The sequence below is a fragment of the Rana temporaria genome, chromosome 4 (genome assembly GCF_905171775.1).
Source record: "Rana temporaria chromosome 4, aRanTem1.1, whole genome shotgun sequence".
NCBI classification, from domain to species: Eukaryota; Metazoa; Chordata; class Amphibia; order Anura; family Ranidae; genus Rana; species Rana temporaria.
The window spans coordinates 269,894,224-269,921,136 of NC_053492.1; positions in this window are offsets into that span (position 1 = coordinate 269,894,224).

A 26,913-nucleotide genomic window follows, 5' to 3' on the forward strand; every position below is an offset into this window, starting at 1 on the left:
TTCCGAGAAAGGATTTTTCGTTTTTTTTTCTACAATTACTGCCACTACTATGTGCACTAAATAATCACATACTATTTACTTTTATTCCACTTTAAAGCAATTCTGTTGTTAGGAGCATACTAGTTATGTAGAACCTGACCTGTGTAAATTTGCAAGAATTAAAGATTTGAGTTGCTGGTAACAGGTAGGTATTATTATTCCTTACAAATCAATTTTTGTTCAAATGTTATTGGTGTCACAGTTGTTTTAAAATATTCACATTAGAAATAGATGCTTCTTGTGTGTTCAGCTGAACCTAACTGTTGGTTACTGTAAATACAGACTGCACCATGAATCTGCCTAGAGAACAAAGCATAGTCATTATAGGGATGGAACAAGAATAACTTTCATTGTTATAATGTTCTATGTGGCTCATGAGAAATGAACATCCTCCATCATGCTTATATCTTTTTTAAAGAAAGCCTCAAAAGCAGATTTGTGACAGTTTAAATTTTCAGAAATCTCAAACATATGCAAGAAGCCTTATACCTAGGGAGAGTTTAGTACCTAACACTAGTTGTTCTGTTATATGGCCACTGCTTATTAAGGGCTATCTGCATTGTGTTATAATTTGTGACTTATGCCGCGTACACACGATCAGACCAAACCGATCGTGTGTAGGCCCCATCAGTTATTTATCCATCGGTTTAAAAAATTCAATCATGTTTTAAATTTAACCGATGGATACCTAACCGATAGAAAAAAAATTATCGTTTGTAGGCACTTCAATCGGTTAAAAATCCACGCATGCTCAGAATCAAGTCGACGCATGCTTGGAAGCATTGAATGTTTTTTTCAGCACGTCGTTGCGTTTTACGTCACCGCGTTCTGACACGATCGTTTTTTTAACTGATGGTGTGTAGGCACGACTGACCATCAGTCAGCTTCATCGGTTAACTGATGGAAAAATCCATCAGACCATTTTCATTGGATGGACTGATCGTGTGTACGTGGCATTATTGTAACCTAGGTCATGTCAGTACTTGCATAGCTTCTGAAGCAAAATCATCTTCTCTAATGATAGACAAATTACACCCCTGAGCTTACAGTATATCAACAACCATGACTATATCAGATGGGATGCTTTACCTATGAAAGATAGTAAGCTTTTAGAAGTTTTTGTTGCAAGTATTTTCCACCCTAAGAAAGTGTTTCCATAGTAACTATAGTAATTCATTTGAAAATGGAACTAACAGTAATTTGAAGCTTTTGTAAAAGAAAAATATCAATCTGCTGTTAAAAAAAAAATCAATGCATTAAGGAAGAGTTAATACGAGTACTTAGAACACATTCAAAGTGTTACTTGGATAAGAGCTGTACTAGGCTATTTTGGAATTAATTAAACTCGATGATTGCATGTTTTAAAGAAATCAATAAGCAAAGAATTACACCAATCAATGTCTGTATATCAAAAACATTAATCAAAACTGCTTTGAGAGTCTGATTAGGAAAGGGGCCCATATTTTAGCTACATTACATAAATGAAAGTCATATCTCACACATTTGTATAATGTGCCGACTTAGCAAAATGGCTTAACTGCCAAAGATGATATTTTAGAATTCAGAATTTTGCTAGTGAATCTCTACAACGTACAACTCATTGAGGCATCTTTATAAAATTTGAACAATAACTTATTTTAAATTATTATGTTCTTTGTGAAATGCTGCAGCAAAATAAACAGTGGTAGGCAAACTCATACATATGAAATTGCCTATGAATTTCAGATTTTTTTGTCTGCGGATTTTAATTGATTAGATACTTGAGAAAGAACAATATCTCCAGTAGATTAAAAATGAAATGATACTACATTGTCTGAGATATGCTATTTGCTGTAACAAAATTTAGAAGAAAGGTCAATTGAAGAAAAAAACATCTGGCTTTGAAGCATTACCAATAACATAATATATTTTTGTATTTTAAAATTTTCATGAAATGTGCCCCTCTGATTCTCTTTAATAGACTTGAAGTGGCTGTAAAAGAATAAAACCTAAACTAGAACTCTATACATAAGTGATATTGTCAAAATCTAGGTATTCCACATAGGAGCACTCCATATAGATGCACTACCCTACTTTTTGCAACCTCTATGTGCACAAAACAACATTCCCACTATAAAATCATGGTAATGGTGCTCACCAATATAGAAAAAATATGGAGGAGTACAAACTGGTAAGGTAATTCCTCTGCTCTCATTCCTTGTAAGTATCTTTACATTGCTAAACCAACAGCACAACCTGAAGCAAAAGAACAGAACCCTACCTAGCTGACACAGCCGCTTCACCCTGTCCCAGTGCACGTGCTGGTGTAAGAGGTTTACAGAGATCTTATTTAAAGACAGATTTAGGTATTTGTAAGCACTGTATTTGAAAATTAATGCTTTATCAATATACCTGTATTAGAAAATTGCTGGGTTTTTGAGGCACTACATACTCACAGATTATTTGTTTTAGAACAATATAACAAATTTAATCTATACAAATTGACCATTAAAAACAATACATTTTGGCAAAAGAAAGCATGTAAAAACCACCTAACAAGTTTAAACTAAGTATGAAGTACAATCTGTTAACATGGCACCACATCCAATAGGAAAAATGTACACAACCTTTATAGAGCTAGAGAAAGAAAGGACTTTAAAGGTTGCCACTCATAGCCCAATTGTAAAGTAAAAAGGCACTAGAGTATATCATATAGTAAAACAATATACAAAGTTTATTTTTTCAAATTTTTAACATATATATACCTAGGATGTGTGACAACATCCCATAAGGGGTATATTGAACTCCCATAACCTCTACAACTACAATATCTAATCCCGACATTTACATATGGTACATTAATAATGAAGAGCGAGTATTTAACATGATATACAGATATCAATGGGCTGGATGAAGGAGGATCCAAAGATCTTGGGGGCAGATTCAGAAAAGAAGTACGCCGGAGTATCTGCTGAAACTTCGGCGTACTTTCAAATTTGCCACGTCGTATCTTTAGTTTGAATCCTCAAACCAAGATACAACGGCTTCTGGCTTTGATCCGACAGGCGTACGGCTTCGTACGCCTTCGGATCATAGGTGTAATACTTTGGCGCCCGCTGGGTGGAGTTTGCGTCGTTTTCCGCATCAGGTATGCTAATTAGCTGTTTACGGCGATTCACAAAGGTACAGTGCCTGCCGCCGAGAATGTGTATTTAGCACGACGGCATCGCGCTGATTCTCGGCGACAGGGTGCCGACATCTCGCACTCGCGCTGGAATAGTACAAGCACATTCCAGCAAGCGCGTCATAGAAGCGACGGGAGATCCGACTTGGATTCGCGCCAATTCTACACGTGTGCGGCGTTTGTTATGAATCCTGAGGGGGAAGTTCCCGCCGGATTTTAAATAAAAATTTGGCATGGGTTCCCCCCTCAGGAGCATACCGGGCCCTTAGGTCTGGTGTGGGTTGTAAGGAGACCCCCCCTACACCGAAAAAACGGCGTAGGGGGTCCCCCTACAATCCATACCAGACCTGTATCCAAAGCACGCTACACGGCCGGCCAGGAAAGGAGTGGGGACGAGCGAGCGCTCCCCCCTCCTGAGCCGTACCAGGCTGCATGCCCTCAACATGGGGGGGTTGGGTGCTCTGGGGCAGGGGGGTGCACTGCGGGGCCCCTCCACCCCAGAGCACCCTGTCCCCATGTTGATGAGGACAGGGCCCCTTCCCGACAACCCTGTCTTCTTTAGCTCTTTTTACCAGGGGGGGCTTCTTCTTTGACGTCTTCGGGTGGGGGCCGCTCTTCTTCTTCGCCGTCTGGTTCTCTTCCACCGCCGGGGGGGTCGCTTTTATAAAAGCGCCCACCCCCCGGCGGGTTTCCTCCGACGTCTTCGGCGGGGGTGGTGTGCTTCTCAGGGGGGGCTTCTTCTTCCGCTATCCGGGGGGGTCTTCTCCGCTATCCGGGGGGTCTTCTTCACTCTCCGGGGGTCTTCTTCTATGTTCGCCGCTCTCCACTGTTGACTCGGCGCACCCCGGTTCTTCCTCCCGCTGTCCGGTGCCTTCTCCTTCAGTGCTGAACGTCTTCTTCTTCTTCTGTGCTGTGACGTCTTCTTCTTCTGTGCTGTGACATCTTCTTCTTCTTCTGTGCTGTGACGTCTTCTTCTTCTTCTCCCGATGTTGACTCGTCGCCTCTTCTCGCTGCAATGACAGGTCCCATCATGCTCCGGTACCTACACACGTGGGTAGGTATCACATGGGTAGGTACGGAGCATGATGGGACTGTGAGGCCTATATAAGTCAGATGCAAGCCGCGCACCTGTCATTGCAGCGAGAAGAGGCGACGTGTCAACATCGGGAGAAGAGAAGAAGAAGAAGACGTCACAGCACAGAAGAAGAAGAAGATGTCACAGCACAGAAGAAGAAGAAGATGTCACAGCACAGAAGAAGAAGACGTTCAGCCCTGAAGGAGAAGGCACCGGACAGCAGGAGGAAGAACCGGGGTGCGCCGAGTCAACAGCGGAGAGCGGCGAACATAGAAGAAGACCCCCGGAGAGTGGAGAAGACCCCCCGGATAGCGGAGAAGACCCCCCCGGATAGTGGAAGAAGAAGCCCCCCTGAGAAGCACACCACCCCCCGCCGAAGATGTCGGAGGAAACCCGCCGGGGGGTGGGCGCTTTTACAAAGCGACCCCCCCCCGGCGGTGGAAGAGAACCAGACGGCGGCGAAGAAGAGCGGCCCCCACCCGAAGACGTCAAAGAAGAAGCCCCCCCTGGTGAAAAGAGCTAAAGAAGACAGGGGGTGCCTCCGAAGCAGACTAATAAATTATTTTAAAAACCATTGTGTCGTGTTTATTAACTTTAACATTTTTCCTCCAGGTGAATGGGTAGGGGTACAATGTACCCCATATCCATTCACTTAGGGTGGGGGGCCGGTATCTGGGGGCCCCCTTATTAAAAGGGGCTCCCAGATTCCGATAAGCCTCCCGCCCGCATACCCCGACAACCAACAGCCAGGGTTGTCGGGAAGGGGCCCTGTCCTCATCAACATGGGGACAGGGTGCTCTGGGGTGGGGGGGCCCCGCAGTGCGCCCCCCTGCCCCAGAGCACCCAACCCCCCCATGTTGAGGGCATGCAGCCTGGTACGGCTCAGGAGGGGGGGGCGCTCGCTTGTCCCCAATCCTTTCCTGGCCGGCCGGGTAGCGTGCTTTGGATACGGGTCTGGTATGGATTGTAGGGGGTCTCCTTACAACCCACACCAGACCTAATGGCCCGGTATGCTCCTGAGGGGGGAACCCATGCCGGATTTTTATTTAAAATCCGGCGGGGACTTCCCCCTCAGGATTCATAACAAACGCCGCACACGTGTAGAATTGGCGGGAATACAAGTCGGATCTCCCGTCGCTTCTATGACGGCTTTGTCTCCATCGTGGCAAGCCAGCTCGGCGCTGGCTCCCGCGATGGGGCTCGTAGGTGCTCAATCTCGCCGAGAAAGGGAGCGAGATAGACACAATATCGCGGTCACCCACTGTACGCGCGGCCGTCGCATTCTCTTACGTCGTCACTAGTCGGCTTTTCCCGGCGTATAGTTAAAGCTGGTATTTCGTGGCCTATCTTTAGACTTGCCATGTTAAAGTATGGCCGTCGTTCCCGCGTCGAATTTAAATTTTTTTTTTTTTTGGTGTAAGTCGTCCATGAATAGGAAAGGACGTAACTCACGTCGACGTTCAAAAAATTACGTCGGTGCGACGTCATTTCGCGCAAAGCACGGCGGGAAATTTCAAAACGGAGCATGCGCAGTACATTCGTGAATCAAGCACTTGCCCATAAAACTTGCGGCGGTGTAACGTAAATGCAATACGTTACGCCGCCGGAATTCTACGTGAATCTGGCCCTTGATCTCTATGGATTTTTTTTTTCAAGTGTATTTTGTGCGTGTACTCAAGAGAGGAGCCGGACTGCAGGAGTTGGGAGTAGGCAGGCCTCTCCCAGAGGCAATCTGCCACCTTTCTCCATGCCCCGGGTGGCAATGGTGGGTGTGTGAGGGGGTCCTCCCACACAGCCCGCCCTACTTGCTCCGCTTTGAAGCCCAACGGGGCAGAGGGACTCCCTATAAGGGAGTGAGAGGATCTAGCCTGCTCAACCAGCCCCGTTAGTCCTTTGCCTCTCTTTTTAGAGACCGCGTGGTCAAAGTGCGTGCATGTTAACCCAATTTCGAGTGCGTGTAAGTGTGGTGGTTTTTGTGGGAGGGGGTTGGGCGTACTAAGCGCAGGCTTACCTCGCATAGCACACCCACCGGGAACCGGCTGAGACCACCGAACTCAATTCACATGTAGCTGAGAGCGGGATCCGAACCCCTAGCTGCAGAGGTGAATGGCTTGTCAGCGCAGTGCCAATCGCGTTGAGCCACCGCAGCTCCGATCTCTATGTATTTCAATAGACTTAGCTTCCATGCTCTCCTGCTGGATGTCCAGTCAGGATTAGGGATGAGCTCCGCGTTCGATTCGAACCTATGTTCGAATCGAACATCGGTCGTTCGATCGTTCGTCGAAACTCGAACAAAACGGGTCGTTCGCGCCAAATTCGAATGACACTAAACGTCCCATAATTCACTGGGGCGTTGAGCGCTGATGATTGGCCAAGCATGCTGTATGTCCCGCATGCTTGCCCAATCACAGCGCTCAAAAAACGAAGAGCCATAATTGGCCAAAGCCAGGGTGGCTTTGGCCAATTATGGCTCAGGGGGATTAGTACACGCCCCCCACTATAAAAGGCAGCCTGCACGGCTGCCTAGTGTAGTGTGTTGGCGGTTCTAGAGAAGATCAGTCAGTCAGACAGAGAGAGATAGAGAGATAGAGACACAGTGTCTTAACTAGATAGATAGATAGATAGAAAGATAGATAGAGTAGGAAGTGTAGTCAGTATAGTTAAAAGTACAGTTTGTAGAGAATATATTCACATCCTTAGGCGTTGTCAATATATTTATAAACTGTACAGCTCAGCTAGTTTATCTATCAGGCAGGAGATTGTTCTACATGCAGCGCTCTAACGTGTTGTATTGCCTGCATTAGGGATTTACTTTAAATATAATTATTCTGTGTTATTTAACGTGTGCTAGTTAATTGCACACACAGACGCATTACCTGTTACTGCACGTGTGCAATTTATTTGCACAGAAGCGCAGTCGCTGTTAATGCAACTGGGCTATTGAATTGCACAGAAACGCAGTCGCTATTACTGCGTGCGTGCTGTTTAATAGCAACTAAAGGCAGTTGGTGTCACTGCGTGCGTGCTGTTAAATCGCATTTGACCGCAGTCGCTATTACTGCGTGCGTGCTGTTTTATAGCAACTAAAGGCAGTTGGTGTCACTGCGTGCGTGCTGTTAAATCGCATTTGACCGCAGTCGCTATTACTGCGTGCGTGCTGTTTAATAGCAACTAAAGGCAGTTGGTGTCACTGCGTGCGTGCTGTTAAATCGCATTTGACCGCAGTCGCTATTACTGCGTGCGTGCTGTTTAATAGCAACTAAAGGCAGTTGGTGTCACTGCGTGCGTGCTGTTAAATCGCATTTGACCGCAGTCGCTATTACTGCGTGCGTGCTGTTTAATAGCAACTAAAGGCAGTTGGTGTCACTGCGTGCGTGCTGTTAAATCGCATTTGACCGCAGTCGCTATTACTGCGTGCGTGCAGTTTAATAGCAACTAAAGGCAGTTGGTGTCACTGCGTGCGTGCTGTTAAATCGCATTTGACCGCAGTCGCTATTACTGCGTGCTGTTTAATAGCAACTAAAGGCAGTTGGTGTCACTGCGTGCGTGCTGTTAAATCGCATTTGACCGCAGTCGCTATTACTGCGTGCGTGCTGTTTAATAGCAACTAAAGGCAGTTGGTGTCACTGCGTGCGTGCTGTTAAATCGCATTTGACTGCAGTCGCTATTACTGCGTGCGTGCTGTTTAATAGCAACTAAAGGCAGTTGGTGTCACTGCGTGCGTGCTGTTAAATCGCATTTGACCGCAGTCGCTATTACTGCGTGCGTGCTGTTTAATAGCAACTAAAGGCAGTTGGTGTCACTGCGTGCGTGCTGTTAAATCGCATTTGACCGCAGTCGCTATTACTGCGTGCGTGCTGTTTAATAGCAACTAAAGGCAGTTGGTGTCACTGCGTGCGTGCTGTTAAATCGCATTTGACCGCAGTCGCTATTACTGCGTGCGTGCAGTTTAATAGCAACTAAAGGCAGTTGGTGTCACTGCGTGCGTGCTGTTAAATCGCATTTGACCGCAGTCGCTATTACTGCGTGCTGTTTAATAGCAACTAAAGGCAGTTGGTGTCACTGCGTGCGTGCTGTTAAATCGCATTTGACCGCAGTCGCTATTACTGCGTGCGTGCTGTTTAATAGCAACTAAAGGCAGTTGGTGTCACTGCGTGCGTGCTGTTAAATCGCATTTGACCGCAGTCGCTATTACTGCGTGCGTGCTGTTTAATAGCAACTAAAGGCAGTTGGTGTCACTGCGTGCGTGCTGTTAAATCGCATTTGACCGCAGTCGCTATTACTGCGTGCGTGCAGTTTAATAGCAACTAAAGGCAGTTGGTGTCACTGCGTGCGTGCTGTTAAATCGCATTTGACCGCAGTCGCTATTACTGCGTGCTGTTTAATAGCAACTAAAGGCAGTTGGTGTCACTGCGTGCGTGCTGTTAAATCGCATTTGACCGCAGTCGCTATTACTGCGTGCGTGCTGTTTAATAGCAACTAAAGGCAGTTGGTGTCACTGCGTGCGTGCTGTTAAATCGCATTTGACCGCAGTCGCTATTACTGCGTGCGTGCTGTTTAATAGCAACTAAAGGCAGTTGGTGTCACTGCGTGCGTGCTGTTAAATCGCATTTGACCGCAGCCACTATTACTGCGTGCGTGCTGTTTAATAGCAACTAAAGGCAGTTGGTGTCACTGCGTGCGTGCTGTTAAATCGCATTTGACCGCAGTCGCTATTACTGTGTGCGTGCTGTTTAATAGCAACTAAAGGCAGTTGGTGTCACTGCGTGCGTGCTGTTAAATCGCATTTGACCGCAGTCGCTATTACTGCGTGCGTGCTGTTTAATAGCAACTAAAGGCAGTTGGTGTCACTGCGTGCGTGCTGTTAAATCGCATTTGACCGCAGTCGCTATTACTGTGTGCGTGCTGTTTAATAGCAACTAAAGGCAGTTGGTGTCACTGCGTGCGTGTTGTTAAATCGCATTTGACCGCAGTCGCTATAACTGCGTGCGTGCTGTTTAATAGCAACTAAAGGCAGTTGGTGCCACTGCGTGCGTGCTGTTAAATCGCATTTGACCGCAGTCGCTATTACTGCGTGCTGTTTAATAGCAACTAAAGGCAGTTGGTGTCACTGCGGCTATTTTGTTACTTTACACTTGAGCCAAGTCGCTCTTACTGTGTGGTTGCTGTTTAATACCATCTGAAAGCAGTTGGTGTGACAGCGACTATTTTGTTACTTTACACTTGAACCAAGTCGCTCTTACTGTGTGATTGCTGTTTAATACCATCTGAACGCAGTCGGTGTGACAGCGACTATTTTGTTACTTTACACTTGAGCCAAGTCGCTCTTACTGTGTGGTTGCTGTTTAATACCATCTGAACGCAGTCGGTGTGACAGCGACTATTTTGTTACTTTACACTTGAGCCAAGTCGCTCTTACTGTGTGGTTGCTGTTTAATACCATCTGAACGCAGTTGGTGTGACAGCGACTATTTTGTTACTTTACACTTGAACCAAGTCGCTCTTACTGTGTGATTGCTGTTTAATACCATCTGAACGCAGTTGGTGTGACAGCGACTATTTTGTTACTTTACACTTGAGCCAAGTCGCTATTACTGCGTGCGTGCTGCTTAATAGCAACTAAAGGCAGTTGGTGTGACTGCGACTATTTTGTTACTTTACACTTGAGCCAAGTCGCTCTTACTGTGTGGTTGCTGTTTAATACCATCTGAACGCAGTTGGTGTGACAGCGTCTATTTTGTTACTTTACACTTGAGCCAAGTCGCTCTTACTGTGTGGTTGCTGTTTAATACCATCTGAAAGCAGTTGGTGTGACAGCGACTATTTTGTTACTTTACACTTGAACCAAGTCGCTCTTACTGTGTGATTGCTGTTTAATACCATCTGACCGCAGTCGGTGTGACAGCGACTATTTTGTTACTTTACACTTGAGCCAAGTCGCTCTTACTGTGTGGTTGCTGTTTAATACCATCTGAACGCAGTTGGTGTGACAGCGACTATTTTGTTACTTTACACTTGAGCCAAGTCGCTATTACTGCGTGCATGCTGCTTAATAGCAACTAAAGGCAGTTGGTGTGACTGCGACTATTTTGTTACTTTACACTTGAGCCAAGTCGCTCTTACTGTGTGGTTGCTGTTTAATACCATCTGAACGCAGTCGGTGTGACAGCGACTATTTTGTTACTTTACACTTGAGCCAAGTCGCTCTTACTGTGTGGTTGCTGTTTAATACTATCTGAACGCAGTTGGTGTGACAGCGACTATTTTGTTACATAACACCTGAACGCATAACTATGGCTGGAAGGACAAAGAGAGGCAGAGAGTCACGAGGGCAAGCAGGCTCTGCATCTAGAGGTAACGCTGGTGATGGATGTGGTGCATCCTCTTCAGCACGTGGCCGTGGCCGCTCGTCCTTCTTTTCGGGAGCTGGCCGTGTTGAGCCTCAACATGCTGAGAAATTAGTTGAGTGGATGACCAAGCCGTCCTCATCCTCCTCATCCTCTCTCACACAGACTGATTATAGTTTGTCTGGCAAAGCAGCTGCCAAGGCGTCCTCTACCCTCTGCACAATGGGATCACACAATCCTTCCCTAGTCCCACCGTGTCCTCCTGAGGAGTCCCCCGAACTGTTTCAACACAGTGTTGGGTACATGCTAGCTGAAGATGCACAGCGTTTTGAAGACTCCGATGACGGAACACTGATAGAGGAAGGCATTGATGTGAGCCCAGGGAGAGGGGGTGGCCGAGAGGGACAACAATCTGGGAGTGATGTTCCCCCAGCTGGAGCATACTGCCAGGTTGTCGCCAGTGATGATGAGGAGGGAGGGGATGATGAGGTCATTGACTCTACCTGGGTGCCTGGTAGGAGAGAGGAGGAGGAGGAAGAGGACGAGGCACAGGCACATCTTCAAAGAGGCAGGAAGCCCTCCAGGGGTCAGCTTAAGGGCAGTACACCAACTGCATTACGTGGCGCTGCTGTGTCTCAACGGTACAGCAAAAGTTCTTTGGTGTGGGCCTTTTTTGAAACCTGTCCATCAGATGCTACCTTTGCTGTTTGCAACATATGTCTCAAGCGTATCTCGCGTGGCCAAAACATCACCCGCTTGGGCACCACATGCTTGTCCAGACATATGTCGACCTGCCATGCAGCTCGTTGGCAGGCATACCAGAAAGACCCACACCAAAGACCAAAGCGGTCCTCCCCTTGCCCTTCTGTGACCTCAAACCCCACTAGACCCCTAGTCCTCTCTGCAGCCTGCACCGAAGGTGTAGAAATAGGTGTGTCACAACGTAGTAGTGGTAGTACATCCGGCCAATCTACTGATATTACCAGACAAATTTCCCTGCCCCAGCTGCTGCAGCGCCGAAAGAAGTACGCTCCCAGCCATCCACATGCCCAGCGGTTGAATGCTAGCTTAGCAAAATTGCTAGCACTTCAACTGCTACCTTTTCAGTTGGTAGATTCTGCCCCCTTCCGTGAGTTTGTGGAATGTGCAGTACCTCAGTGGCAAGTACCCAAACGCCACTTTTTTTCACGGAAGGCGATTCCGGCTCTCTACCGGCATGTGGAAGGCAATGTCCATACCTCGCTGGACAGGGCGGTCAGTGGTAAGGTGCATCTTACCGCTCACTCATGGTCCAGCAGGCATGGACAGGGACGTTACCTGTCTTTTACGGCCCATTGGGTGACTCTGCTGGCAGCTGGGAAGGACGCAGGTCAAGGCACAGTAGTTTTGGAGGTTGTTCCACCACCACGCCTCCAAAACACTACAACTGCTTGTGACACACCTCTCTCCTCCACCCCCTCCTCTTCTTCTTCCTCTGTGGCCTCTTCCTGTGGTGATGTTGGCTCAGAACCAGCCGTGCTCCGTAGGCGTACGACGGGCTACGCAGGAATGCAGGCCAAGAGATGCCATGCGGTCCTAGAGCTGGTGTGCTTGGGAGACAGGAGCCACACTGGGGAAGAGGTTCTTTCAGCTCTGCAGGGGCAGGCTCAGAGGTGGTTGACGCCACGCCAGCTGAAGCCTGGAATGGTGGTCAGCGATAATGGCACCAACCTCCTCTCTGCCCTGCGACGTGGAAAACTCACCCATGTGCCCTGTTTTGCGCATGTTCTCAATTTGGTGGTGCAGCGGTTCTTGGGCAGGTACCCTGGCTTACAGGATGTCCTGAGGCAGGCCAGGAAAGTCTGTGTGCATTTCCGGAGGTCATATAATGCCACTGCTCGGCTGACAGACCTCCAGAGGGAATACAACCTGCCCAAGAACCGCCTAATCTGTGACATGCCCACCAGATGGAACTCTACGTTGGCCATGCTGCAGCGGCTGCACACGCAGCAGAGGGCCATCAATGAGTACCTGTGCCAATATGGCAGCAGAACTGGCTCAGGGGAGCTTGGGTTTTTTTCACCACGCCAGTGGGCCTTGATCAGGGATGCATGCACTGTCCTGTCACCATTTGAGGAGGCCACGAGGATGGTGAGCAGTGACAGTGCATGCATCAGTGAGACTGTCCCGCTTATTCACATGTTGGAGCACACCCTACGTGGAATAATGGACAGGGCCCTTGAGGCAGAACAGAGGGAGGAAGAGGAGGACTTCCTTACCTCTCAAGGCCCCCTTTATCCAGACACTGTTCCTGCTTGCCCACCTGGAACACAGGAAGAGGAGGAGGAGGATGAGGAAGAGGAGGAGGAGGAGGAGGAGGATTGTATCAGCAGCATGGAGGTGGAGCCTAGCACTCAGCATCAACAGCAGCAGTCTTCAAGGGATCATTTACAGTCCCAAGGAACACGTGGACTTTTACGTGGCTGGGATGAGGTGGCTGAGGATCCTGTCGTCCTCAGTGACCCAGAGGACTGTGCCCCGAATGCCTCTGCAAACCTACGCTGCATGGCCTCCCTGATTCTGCAAAGCCTGCGTAAGGATCCTCGTGTACGTGCTATCAAGGAGAGGGATCATTACTGGCTGGCAACTCTCCTTGATCCACGCTACAAGAGTAAGGTAACGGATCTTATGTTGCCATCGCAGAGGGAGCAGAAAATGAAACTACTGCGGGAGGCCTTGCAGAAGGGTCTGTGCAATGCGTTCCCAGAACCGGGGGGATTACCAAAACCTGGCCCTGGACAACGTCTTGCTGAGGCTTCGGTGAGTCAGAGAAGGAGCGGTGGAGAAGGTGGCCGTCTGAGCGATGCGTTCAGACAATTTTTTTGTCCGCAGCCCCAAGGTCTGACCGGTTCCAGCAACCATCGCCAGCGTCTGGTTTACATGGTCCGGGAATACCTAGCGGCAAGATCCGACTTGGACACCTTCCCCACGAAAAATCCTCTGGCTTACTGGGTCTTGAGGATGGATCACTGGCCAGAGCTTGCACAGTACGCAATTGAGCTACTGGCTTGCCCTGCATCCAGTGTTCTTTCAGAACGTACATTCAGTGCTGCTGGAGGCTTTGTGACCGATCACAGGGTACGCCTCTCCACCGACTCTGTTGATCGACTGACCTTCATCAAAATGAATCAGGCTTGGATCAACACCGGCTACCAAGCACCTGATGCTGATGTTACTGAATAAGAATTTTGTGTTGAAATATCAGATCCCTTTGAGACTGCTGATGCTGAGTGACTGTCCTGTTGTGCTGCTGATGGAATATCCTTCTCCTCCTCACTTTTCATGCTGTTAGCTAGTAAGAAATTTTGTTTTTCTGTGCTCCGCCACCAGTGCCTAAGGCCTAATTTTTCTGCCCCTGTTTAACAGGGGCGCCTAATAACAATTTTTGATGCAATACTTTGCACGTGGCCTAAGGCCTAATTTTTGTGCCCCTGTGTAACGGGCGTCTAATAACAATTTTTGATGCAATACTTTGCATGTGGCCTAAGGCACAATTTTTGTGCCCCTGTGTAACAGGGGCGTCTAATAACAATTTTTGATGCAATACTTTGCACGTGGCTCCTTGTTGCGCTCCAATTACAGATATTGGGAGGGGTTGCAGTGTTATGTTGCGCCTAATATCAATTTTGGATGCAATACTTTGCACGTGGCCTAAGGCCTAAGGCCTAATTTTTCTGCCCCTGTGTAACAGGGGTGTCTAATAACAATTTTTGATGCAATACTTTGCATGTGGCCTAAGGCCTAAGGCACAATTTTTGTGCCCCTGTGTAACAGGGGCGTCTAATAACAATTTTTGATGCAATACTTTGCACGTGGCCTAAGGCACAATTTTTGTGCCCCTGTGTAACAGGGGCGCCTAATAACAATTTTTGATGCAATACTTTGCACGTGGCTCCTTGTTGCGCTCCAATTACAGATATTGGGAGGGGTTGCAGTGTTATGTTGCGCCTACGGACACATTTTTATGCCCCTGTGTAACAAGGGCGCCTAATAACAATTTTTGATGCAATACTTTGCACGTGGCTCCTTGTTGCGCTCCAATTACAGATATTGGGAGGGGTTGCAGTGTTATGTTGCGCCTACGGACACATTTTTATGCCCCTGTGTAACAAGGGCGCCTAATAACAATTTTTGATGCAATACTTTGCACGTGGCTCCTTGTTGCGCTCCAATTACAGATATTGGGAGGGGTTGCAGTGTTATGTTGCGCCTACGGACACATTTTTATGCCCCTGTATAACAAGGGCGCCTAATAACAATTTTTGATGCAATACTTTGCACGTGGCTCCTTGTTGCGCTCCAATTACAGATATTGGGAGGGGTTGCAGTGTTATGTTGCGCCTACGGACACATTTTTATGCCCCTGTGTAACAAGGGCGCCTAATAACAATTTTTGATGCAATACTTTGCACGTGGCTCCTTGTTGCGCTCCAATTACAGATATTGGGAGGGGTTGCAGTGTTATGTTGCGCCTACGGACACATTTTTATGCCCTTGTATAACAAGGGCGCCTAATAACAATTTTTGATGCAATACTTTGCACGTGGCTCCTTGTTGCGCTCCAATTACAGATATTGGGAGGGGTTGCAGTGTTATGTTGCGCCTACGGACACATTTTTATGCCCCTGTGTAACAAGGGCGCCTAATAACAATTTTTGATGCAATACTTTGCACGTGGCTCCTTGTTGCGCTCCAATTACAGATATTGGGAGGGGTTGCAGTGTTATGTTGCGCCTACGGACACATTTTTATGCCCCTTTGTAACAAGGGCGCCTAATAACAATTTTTGATGCAATACTTTGCACGTGGCTCTTTGTTGCGCTACAATTACAGTATGTTTGAGGGGTGCCCTTTTTTCTACAATTTTGCTTTCCCAAAAAGATAATGCCATCCCCCCACCACCCCTAAAATAATCGAGATATTGTTCCCAGACAGCACGTGCGCAACCAGTATTAAATTACTTTGTTCTTATAATAATTTAATGTTGTGCAGGGACATTTCTAAACATGTGCCACTACTAGAGACACACAGCAGGTGTGATATTTGAAGGAATTTTTCATTTTTTTTTTTTCACTTTAAACATCATTAAAATCGCTGCTCCGCAAAAACGTCCGTTTTTTAAATATTTTTTTCGATTGATACATGTTCCCTGGGGCAAGACCCGGGTTCTGAAAGACGTTTACCAACATTAAATTGAATATTGGTCTTTAAAATGATCGTTTTTGAATTCGAACGTTCGAGTCCCATAGACTTCAATGGGGTTCTAAATGTTCGCGCGAACCCGCGGTCTGTTCGAACGTTCTGATGCGAACCGAACCCGGGTATGTTCGGCTCATCCCTAGTCAGGATAACAGAACCACTTCCCAGCCATCAATCTGCTAAGGGCCAGGTGAGAAGTGGTTAATAATCGTTGTATATTGTTTTACTCTATGAAATACTCTAGTGTTTTTTTTTCTTTACATTGGGGTTATGAGTGGCAGCCCTTAAAGTCCTTTCTTTCTCTATCTCTATAGAGGTTTTGTACATACCACCTAACAAGTTATTGCTTTATGGTCCATTTAAAGAATATGTAAACCCAACATTTCATGTTCCTGTTATGTTCCCCTCTGTACCATGTACTTGTACATGAAAAAGTATACGTTCCTCTATATACCTATTACTTCCTTTGTGAGCAATACTTGGTGTCCCTGCCAGTCCCAATGCCTTCCTACAATAAAAACTGACCACACTTGGCATGAGAGCACATCCAATAATCAGACTTGTCCCCCCCCCCCCCCAATTCACACAGACATTAGCTGGGAAGAGCTGCTATTTCTCCTCCTCTCTGAGCTCCCTATGCAACTGAGACCAAAGGGTATAAGGCAAATAAGATCTATTTTACCGGGTGCATAGCTCAATATTATAGTTGGCCAGTTCCTTTTGATTTCTTCCGATAGCCAACCTTGAGCGCAACGCATCTCCCGATCTGTAACTGCTTCATCGTGAATACATAGGGTCAAATACTATAACAAATAATAAAACATGACAGTTGAACATTCATATAATACATAATGAGTTGACAAACCCCTAATATCCATATATTGCAGCGAGATACCTCTTGACCCACCAGGTTACAATCTGGGAACTCCTTTGAGCTCATGGTGGCATTAATTTAACCAACTGAATTACTTTTAATGGTTGATTTGTATGAATTCAATTTGCTATATTTTTCTAAAACAAATAATCTGTGAGTATGCAGTGCCTCAAAAGTCCAAACATTTTCTAATGCTTTATAAATACATGATTGGATACACGGCTATATTTCCATGGAGTTCTGTTTTAAAAAGTTAATGTCGTCAGATAACATTTTTCTGACTGCTCACATACTGTACATAAAATGTTTGAAATTAGCACTTACTGATGCTTCCCTTGTTATAGCAATCCATTTATTTATTTTTTCATTTATAGCCCTGTAGTTTTTTTTTCTTCACTGTCTGACATTTTTAAGAGTGTCAGATTTCTGTATTAAGCCCTGTACTAGCTCTGACATCACCAAGATGACTGGCTATGAAACATCCAACATCTAAAGCGGTGTGTGAGAGAGTGCCTGCACATTATCAGTGACAGTTCCAATAATCCGCAAAAATAGAAAGAACTGCTTATTCTTCACTGTCATAGAGTGATAAAGGCTTCACAGGCAGCTTCACATGTACATTTCCATACCATTGTTTTTAATGGTGATCACCAGTGAGCTGATCTGTGTGAGACACCTTGGGGGTTATTTACAAAAGGCAAATCCACATTGCACTACAAGTGCAAACTACAAGTTTGCACTGAAAGTGCACTTGGAAGAGCAGTTGCTGTAGATCCAAGGGGGACATGCAAGGGAAATAAAGAACAGCATTTTAGCTTGCAAATGATTGGATAATAAAATCAGCAGAGCTTCCCATAATTTCAGATCTACCCCTCAGATTTACAGCGACTGCACTTCCAAGTGCATTTTCAGTGCAATTTCATGTGCACTTTGCACTTGTAGTTTGCACTTGTAGTGCAAAGTGGATTTGCCCTTTCGTAAATAACCCCCCACGTGTAAGCAAAACCAAAGACTGCAGAGGCACCAGGATGTACATGACTGTGTGATCTCTGAGCCAGCATCTTGGTCCAGGAAGCAGATGATAACCATGGTTAATGCTTAAAGGAGTTGTAAATAAAAAAGTTTTTTTTGCTGAAATGACTGTTTACAGGGTATAGAGACATAATAGTTAACTGATTCCTTTTAAAACGATTAAAAATAGATAAAAATCAATCATATAATGCACCTGTAGTTTCTAGTTTCGTTTTTGTATGTTGTTTCCTGTTTCTCTGCAGTACAGAGCCACAGAGCCAATACAGGGCAGTGATGGTTTGGAAACTGAAACTGATTGGTGCTTTGGTTTTTTTTTTTTTTAAATCAGAAATGTTTATTGAAAAAAAAAAAACAAGAAATTCTTTTTTTTAAAACATAAAAGAAAATCACAGCCAATACACAGCTCATAAACACATCACCGAAACATTCCATCAATGCAAATGAGTGATTTGGGGTTTTAGACACACAGTAATCACACCTCCTTGATTCGTGACCACAGAGAGAAAGCTCCCAGTACTGTGGTTATCAGGAAACAGACAACCAGGAAGTGTGGAGATCAGAGAAGAATTACAGCAACTTGAGAGCAAAAACGAACAATGAGGACATGAAAACAGCACTGCATTAAGGTAAAGGAAGCTATTAAGATAAAAAAAAATATATTTCCATTACAAACCCTTTAACCGTTTAAGGAGTTATACTGCAGCAGGCTGGCTTTGTTGCGCGAACCATCGTAGCTGTACGTCGGTCGTTTTAAGCGGGCTAATGCGCCCACTGCATCGGGCGATCGTGGGCACTAGAGGCAGAACAGGGACTTGTGTGTGTGTGTAAACATACAAATCCTTGTTCTGTGAGCTGAGGAAAGACAAATTGTGAGTTCCTAATAGCTAGGAATGACGATCTGTGATTTCCTCTTGGTCAGTCCCATCCCTATACAGTTAGAACACACATTAGGGAACACAATTAACCCCTTGATCGCCCGTAGTGTTAACCCCTTCCCTGCCAGTGAATTTTTACAGTAATCAGTGCATTTTTATATCACTGATCGCTGTGTAAAAGCCAATGTCCCAAAAATGTGTCAAAAGTGTCCGATGTGTCCACCATAATGTCACAGTTCCGATGTATCTTTTTTTAGGGTAATAAACGCTTTAAATGTCATGCATTTGGCTACAAAATAAAGAATAGCTATAGGCTCACATAGCATACAGCTCAGACATGATATACATAGTATTGGAATTTTTAAATTTTAAGATTGTTTTTTAGCTTAAAAAATATGCCCCTATAGCTGTTTTGCCTCCTAACCTCTCTTTATACTTACCTGAGTCCTATCCCGATCCAGTGTTGTGCCTGTTTGCATCGGCAGTGGTCTCTCTCTCTCTCCTCACAGACTCAGAGGCAACAGTGGTAGCCATTGGCTTCTGCTGCTATCAAATCCTTTAAGGAGGAAGTGGGGTGGAGGTGAGTAACGTTTTGTGTGTCAATGGGAGCTCAAAAGTGAACTCACAGATGGCAGCTTGCTATGTTGGCACAAAGAGAAGAGGAGGAGCCAAGAGAACTGGTGGAGGACACCAGAAGTGTAGGTTCAGGGCTGCTCTGTGCAATACCACTGCACAAAACAGGTAAGTATGCTAAGTTTTTTTACATAAAAAAATACCCTTTACAACCATTTTAAACCAAAATAGTACATACATGCTACTTGTTGACCTATTTGGTTGCTATAGTTAACAACTGTGCGCTTAACAGCTCACTATACTTGAGCTGAGACTAGATCTCCTGACCAGGGCATCCGATTAGTTTCATCATATTACAAATTATTAAATACACTTAAAGCAGGAGTTCACCCGAAAAACACATTTTTAACATTAGATTGAGGCTACCGACGTTCGGCTTCTTTCGGCAACTCGTGACGCGCTGTATGCGACGGTCAGAAGGCTGTCAATCAAATAGGAACGCCCAGTCCCGAAGACCATACCCGGAAGCGGCGGAGAACATCTATCTCTAAAACGGTAAGTACTACATTGATTTAAAAAAAAACACCTGATTGTGCTTCCCGCAATTAGCCTCAATCTAATGTTAACATTTTTTTTAGGGTGAACCCCCGCTTTAACAAATAGATGTAGTGTTCTTTGCATGTATTTATGCTTTCAAAATTCATAATTTACTCCTGTCATATTGATTCACATTCTTAATCACATATATGGCAGATAATATTTTACCTCCTACTGAGTTTTACACAATACACTACCAAATATCAGATTTTCTCATTACAAAATTATAAAGCCCCAGCTTGCCATTACCATTATTGCACTTACAAAAGAGCACCATTTCCTAGTGAGCTTTTAGAAGTACTCTACTATTACGTTAGTATGAAAACAACCATGTTCAAATTATTTTTTAGCAAACACATAAAGGGGATGTCGAAGAGCTAGCCTTTACCTTCCATGGAAGCAATGTAAGTAAATTGGATAGAACACTCTTTTATGTCATAATGCAGAAATCATAATTATGATGTTTACTAAGGCAACTTAAAGCATTGTGTATAATATGATCCACTACCCAAGAAACTTCCATCTACTGCATTTTATCCTTGTATAAGCCAACCTGTTATTATAAGCCCCTTTTTTGTAAACTAAGCAAAACAGCCATTCCCTAAGCCAAAAAGTGACAGAAATGTAATTGCAATTCCATCTTCAGGAAAAAAAACAAAAACATCAAACTTACGATAATAGCATATTTTGCTGTGAAAATATTAAGATGACTGAAATGTCATTGAGAACTGAGGGATTCAATAACATCAATCTTGTAAATCATATAAAAAAGTGCCTAATATGTTAACCTGATATAAAATTCTGATTGTACTTTATCTAAAGTAAATGTATTTTAAAGACTACAGACGATGTATAGTTCTAAAAAATCATTAGAACAAATAAATAACTAAATTGTCACTAAATTAAATGACATCCCTTTCATTTCCAGATGAAGATGAATAAATACATTTTACCAGTATTATAGGTGCAATAGTGTTAATAAATGACCATGAAAGCAAAATATCATTCAGAGTTTAAAAGGTAAATATATGCTTAAACTGTTACCCAGAGCAACATAAAAAAAAACGAACTTGCCGTACACACGATCGGACATTCCGACAACAAAACCGTGAATTTATTTCTGACGGATGTTGGCTTAAACTTGTCTTGCATGCACACAGTCACACAAATGTTGTCGGAAAGTCCAAACGTCAAGAACGAAGAACGCGGGGACGTACAACACGTACGATGAGCCGAGAAAAATTAAGTTCAGTAGCCAGTAAAGCTCTTCTGCTTGATTATGAGCATACGTGGAATTTTGTGCGTCAGAATTGTGTACACATGTCCGATGGAGCCTACACACGGTCAGCATTTCCGACAACAAGCTACACACCAGCGGATCTGTCCGATGAAAACGGTCCGCGGACCGTTTTTATTGGACATATCCTCTGCCGGATTTTGGTCTGATGGCTGTACACACCATCAGACCTAAATCCCAGCGGAAAACAAACGCGGTGACGTGTCATGACGTGGCCACGCCGTCGCCGCGTCATCGTGACGCGGCCACGATGACGCGGCGACGTGCGCGACCCTGGAAGGTCAATGCTTCCACGCATGCGTCGAATCACTTTGACGCATGCGAGGGATGGCGGCAGATCGGACGTGTCCAATGAGTCTGTACAGACGACCGAACACGTCCGACGGACAGGCTTCCAGCGGACATGTTTCTTAGCATGCTAAGAAACATTTGTCTGCTGGAAAAAGTCCGCTCGGCCGGGAATCCGGTCCGGTCGGCTGTACACACGACCAAACATGTCTGCTGAAACTGGTCAGTGGACCAGTTTCAGCAGACATGTTCGGTCGTGTGTACGAGGCCTTAGTGTAAAGCCAGCCATAGATGCAGAAACAATGTGGAATACACAGTGATTATAATAGCTGCTAGCAGTAATTGTATGAAAAATCCAACATGCTGGTTGTAACAAAGTTGATCGATCAATTATATTGGGTACATTCATCCTGCCAATCCAATATTCAAATTGTCTACTACTTCCTTTGCTACCATTCAGTACCCAAGTACTTCCAAATGGTCAAAACAAAGGTGTGACTTGCAGCCACACTTTAATAGGGTGTACTCACCAAAACTGAATGACCTGTAATCATGAAAAGGCTATTATGGGTATAGCTATTGAACAAACCAAACGCAAGGTCTGGATGGGCTCACACTTATATATTACATATTTTTTTCACATTTTATCCCCATACTTTATTAACCGCTTTGGCCCCGGACCATTTTGGCCACTTTTTGCAAAACGGCACTGCGTCGCTTTAACTCACAATTGCGCGGCCGTACGACGTGGCTCCAAAACACAATTGACGTCCTTTTTTCCCACAAATAGAGGTTTTGAATAGGTGGTATTCGATCACCTCTGCAATTTTAATTTTTTGCGCTACAAACAAAATAAGCGACAATTTTGAAAAAAAATCTATATTTTTTACTTTTTGCTATAATAAATATCCCCCAAAAATATATTAAAACATTTCCACAGTTTAGGCCGATACGTATTCTTTTACATATTTTTGGTAAACAAAAATGCAATAAGCGTTTTTTGATTGGTTTGCGCAAAAGTTATAGCTTCTACAAAAAAGGGGACTGTTTTATGGCATTTTTATTAATATTTTTTTTTCTAGCTATGGCGGCGATCAATGATTTTTATCGTGACTGCGACATTATGGCGGACACATCAGGCACTTTTGACACCATTTTGGGACCATTGTAATTTTTACAGTGATCAGTGCTATAAAAATGCACTGTTTACTGTAAAAATGACACTGGCAGTGAAGCAGTTAACAACTAGGTGGCACTGCAGGGGTTAAGTGTTCCCTAGGGAGTGATTCTTACTGTTAGGGGGCGTCACTACACGTGACACGTCACTGATGACCGTTCCTGATCATGGGGAATGGTCATCAGTGACAGTGTCACTAGGCAGAATAGGCTAATGCCTTGTTTACAAATGCATTCCCCTGTTCTGCCCTTCGCCAAACGCAATCGCGGGCCTCCCGGGAACATTGAGTTCCTGGGACCCACGGCCTGCTTCAACGCATATTACGATTATTTCAAAAGATAGTAAAGATCCTACAGTTTGTTCCAGATACCGACCTTTCTCACTGCTTATTATAGGCACACAATTATTTGCTAAAACAGTGTTTCTCAACTTTTGTAAGTCAAGGCACCCTTACAATTATGCACAATAACATAACATAGCAACATTCACTCATGTAGAACACCAAACATGATTTTTTCTTCCAAAGCAAACATACCTTTGAGCATTGGTACTGACAAGTTCTGAGATATTTCTCTCCCTCACTCAGCTAAAGCGACCCCAGTTCTAATGCAGAGGGACAGGGGAGCTGCAAACAAGGATGCTTTGCAGGCACCCAACTTCCTCCTTATCAACCGATGATGTCATTGCTTGTTAGGACGCTGGGGCCGACAGGTTGAAATGGCGCTCATTAAAAACCCGTAACTTTGTGATACTAAAAGGCAGGTTTAATCCTTGGGCAAAATTTTGGGCAATTTTTAGGCATTTTGCCAAGGCCCCCTTGAAGAAACCTCAAGGCACCCCAGGGTGCTTGGGCACCCTGGTTGAAAAAGACTGTGCTTAAGATTTGTATCTTTCTCTTGTTCCTTTGTATCTAGAAAAATATTCTCTTCTCTCAGGTGGGATTTGTGCGGGAGGCAAGAGACAATGCCACATGAGCTCTCAATATTATACACTTGGCCCTGTTGAGGACAATTTCATGCATCCTACTTTCTACAGGTGTAGAAAAAGCCTTTGATAGGGTTGACAGGTCATTCATATGCCTTACTCTGGAGCAGATATGCCTAGGTTCCCACATAATCAAATGGATAATGTTTTTTTAACTTATCCCTTTGGCCTGGGTCCATGTTAACAGATTCTTAATAATTCCTTTCACTATCTGTAATGGGACTAGACAGGGTTGCCCCTTATCTACACTTTTATTTATCTTGACCCTTGAATCTCTACTTCACTCTATTAGGGAAAATCCTGATGCCTAAGGAATCCATACAGCCTCACACTATAATACGTTTTCTGCAACCTTCGTTCTTTTTCTACTATCCAAATATTTCTATCCTGAATCTCGTGTCAGAATTTTAGAACTATGGAGAACCTTCAAACTTTCATATCAATTATGAGATGTCCAAAACCTTGAATCTTAACATTCTCTAAGCTAAAACATAATTTCTCATAACCTTCGAACACTAAATATGTGGATATTCATTTACTTAAAGTCATTACTGTTGTGTTTAACCTTAACTTTCCCGCATCAAACAGAATATTCCATCAAGCTTTTTGTATCTCCTACAAATCCCCTAGGTTAAAAACATACTATTCTGTGCAAATTCAAGAATGAAGGATGCCTGACCTTACCAGGCATCAAATTATACACTGTTATTCATTTAGTCCATGATGTAGACTGGTGAAGACATGATACACTTAAGCTATGGATACTCTTTGAACAGTGCCTCCAATCCCTCCCATGATCTATTAACCTTCCTGGCGGTGTTCCCGAGACTGACTCGGGGTTAGATTTTCCTGCTACGATCGGTAACCCCGAGTCAGTCTCGGGCTTGCCTCGCTAGATCCACAGGCACTTTTTACTTACCTTGTCCCTGGATCCAGCGATGCCACCGCGCTGTGTGAGCGAGCGGGACCTCGCTCGATTCACATAGTGCCTCCGTGTGACGCCGATCTCCGTTCCCTGCGACGTTACGACGCACGGGGACGGAGAACGGCGCCAAATTCAAAAACGTAAACAAACACCTTACATACAGTATACTGTAATCTTATAGATTACAGTACTGTATGTAAAAAAAAACACACCCCCCCTGTCCCTAGTGGTCTGTCCTGTGTCATGCATGTCATTTTATATAATAAAAACGTTTCTTTCTCCCTGCAAACTGTAGATTGTCCATAGCAACCAAAAGTGTCCCTTTATGTCAAAAATGGTTTTAGATCAGCTAAAAAACAGCGATAATAAATTATAATCACTTGCAGAATTGTGCGATAGCGATTTGTGGGGAAATTCGTCATAAAAAAAAAAAAATAATGACAGCAACAATTCTGCAACTGAGCAAATTTCAGTGATTTTAATTTGATTACATTATTGAATAATTTTTATTATAATTATATTATTATTTGTTATAATTATTTATAATTATTTATTATATTATAATTTATAATTTTGTTTTTAAAAAAATGTCATACCCGGGATGCCTATTAGAATCTTGTTTGGTCAGATTTAAGTGAGTTATTTCTAAAAATTACAGACCTACAATATAAAACGCCAAATTTCCTTGCAAATAATGGTACCGCTTTCAGCATGTTTTTTCGGAAAGAATCATACCGCCAGGGAGGTTAAACTTCAAACAACAATGGGCCCCACATGGAAAACTAACCAGAGGGTCTTTTACACTATGCATCTTTCTGAACACCCAAGTCCTCCATTTCCAGTCATTGGAAATCCAACATTCTAAAATTCTGTCCATATCCTGGACTCCAAGACCCACTTTCTCAACATGTCTCACACATGGCTCTTACTTTGTCTGGATACAAACCTAGCACCTTTGGGACATTACAAATGGAAACAATTATAATTTGTTTCTCTCTTCTTTACCGTTATGACTTTTGACCAAACTTTGACGCTTTATGAAAAGGAATGCTTAAAACCAGTAATCATTAATCATGTCCTCTTCCTAGGCAATACATTATTACTTTATATGGACAGAGATTCTTTACCTTTTTTTTTTCGAGAAATGGAATAGAGAGGGCTTATGCCTCAGGTCACAGGAAAATCCAACATTTTTAACTTATCAAATCTTCCAGCAATAATAAATATCAGGATTCCAGCTATAAAAATTTAACACAGTAGTATATGGTACGTTAGACATCTATTGATCTTGTCCAAAACTGTCACATGTTTAGGTCTAATGCAGAAATGTACTAACCTTATAATTCCAATAGACCTTATTTTCTTTTTATTAAATCAAAACTTTACATTAGCCAATTTTTAAGTATTTAGTAATTGCAACAGGTGAGAGAGAGAGAGAGACTTGTAAAGCGCAACACATGCGAACTGAATCGCCTCTGGGCGCTGTATCCATTTCGTGGGTAAGGAACCCCTTGACCTCAGAAGAGATGGGTTTTAATCTTTCTCCTGAAGGCCAAGTGGTCCGACTCCAGTCGGATGGTGGTTGGTAGTACAGGCCCTCTGGAAAATATCACACCCGTCTACAATGCCATAATAGTTAAATTCAATAAATGACATTTAACATATGAAGAAGAGCCTTACCAGCTGATTTAAAGGCACTGATGAAAAAAGTTGTAACACTTGGTTTCATTGGACAGATCTTACTAATATGGAGAAAAGTAAATGCTCTACAAGAAATGTTGAAACTTACTACTGCACAGACTATTTTCCTTTCCTACTTTCCTTGTATTTTATGCCTCCCATAGCAGCAACATTTCCCACCTCATGGTTGGTATTATATGTATGTTGTAGTTTGTTTCTAAATAAGAAAATAATTGCTTTTTCAATGAGTCAGATTAAAAGCAGCTGGTCCACTAAACAAAAGCTGTTCTATTTCTACTTTTATTTATTTAATGGTTTGGACTTAAAATGCCTGTATGTTGAGGCTATGTTTGTAAAGGCAGAAATTTGTCTAACCATATAATAAAATCCCCTCTGATTACTGTCAAGGGGTAAAGAGAAATTTGTAATTTATCCAAGACTAGAGACAAAAATTGTGTTTGCTCAGAATTGGGTTGTCTCCCAAAACAAGCAAGATTCAGGCCATAGCCGAACTGTTTGGAAATTCTCAGAAAAACTCAGAAATACTCTATTTCCGAGGCTTTCCTAGGTTTTCAGAGTTCAGCCGAGCTGTCCTTTGGCCTTTCCGAGTGTTTCCGAGGCTCTCAGGCGCCCCCTACCTCTGGTCACATGCGGTATTGCATGCCATTGAAGTCAATGCAGAACAAATTATTTTTGTTTCCATTGACTTCTATGGGGAAACTCGCTTTGATATGCAGGTGCTTTGGATT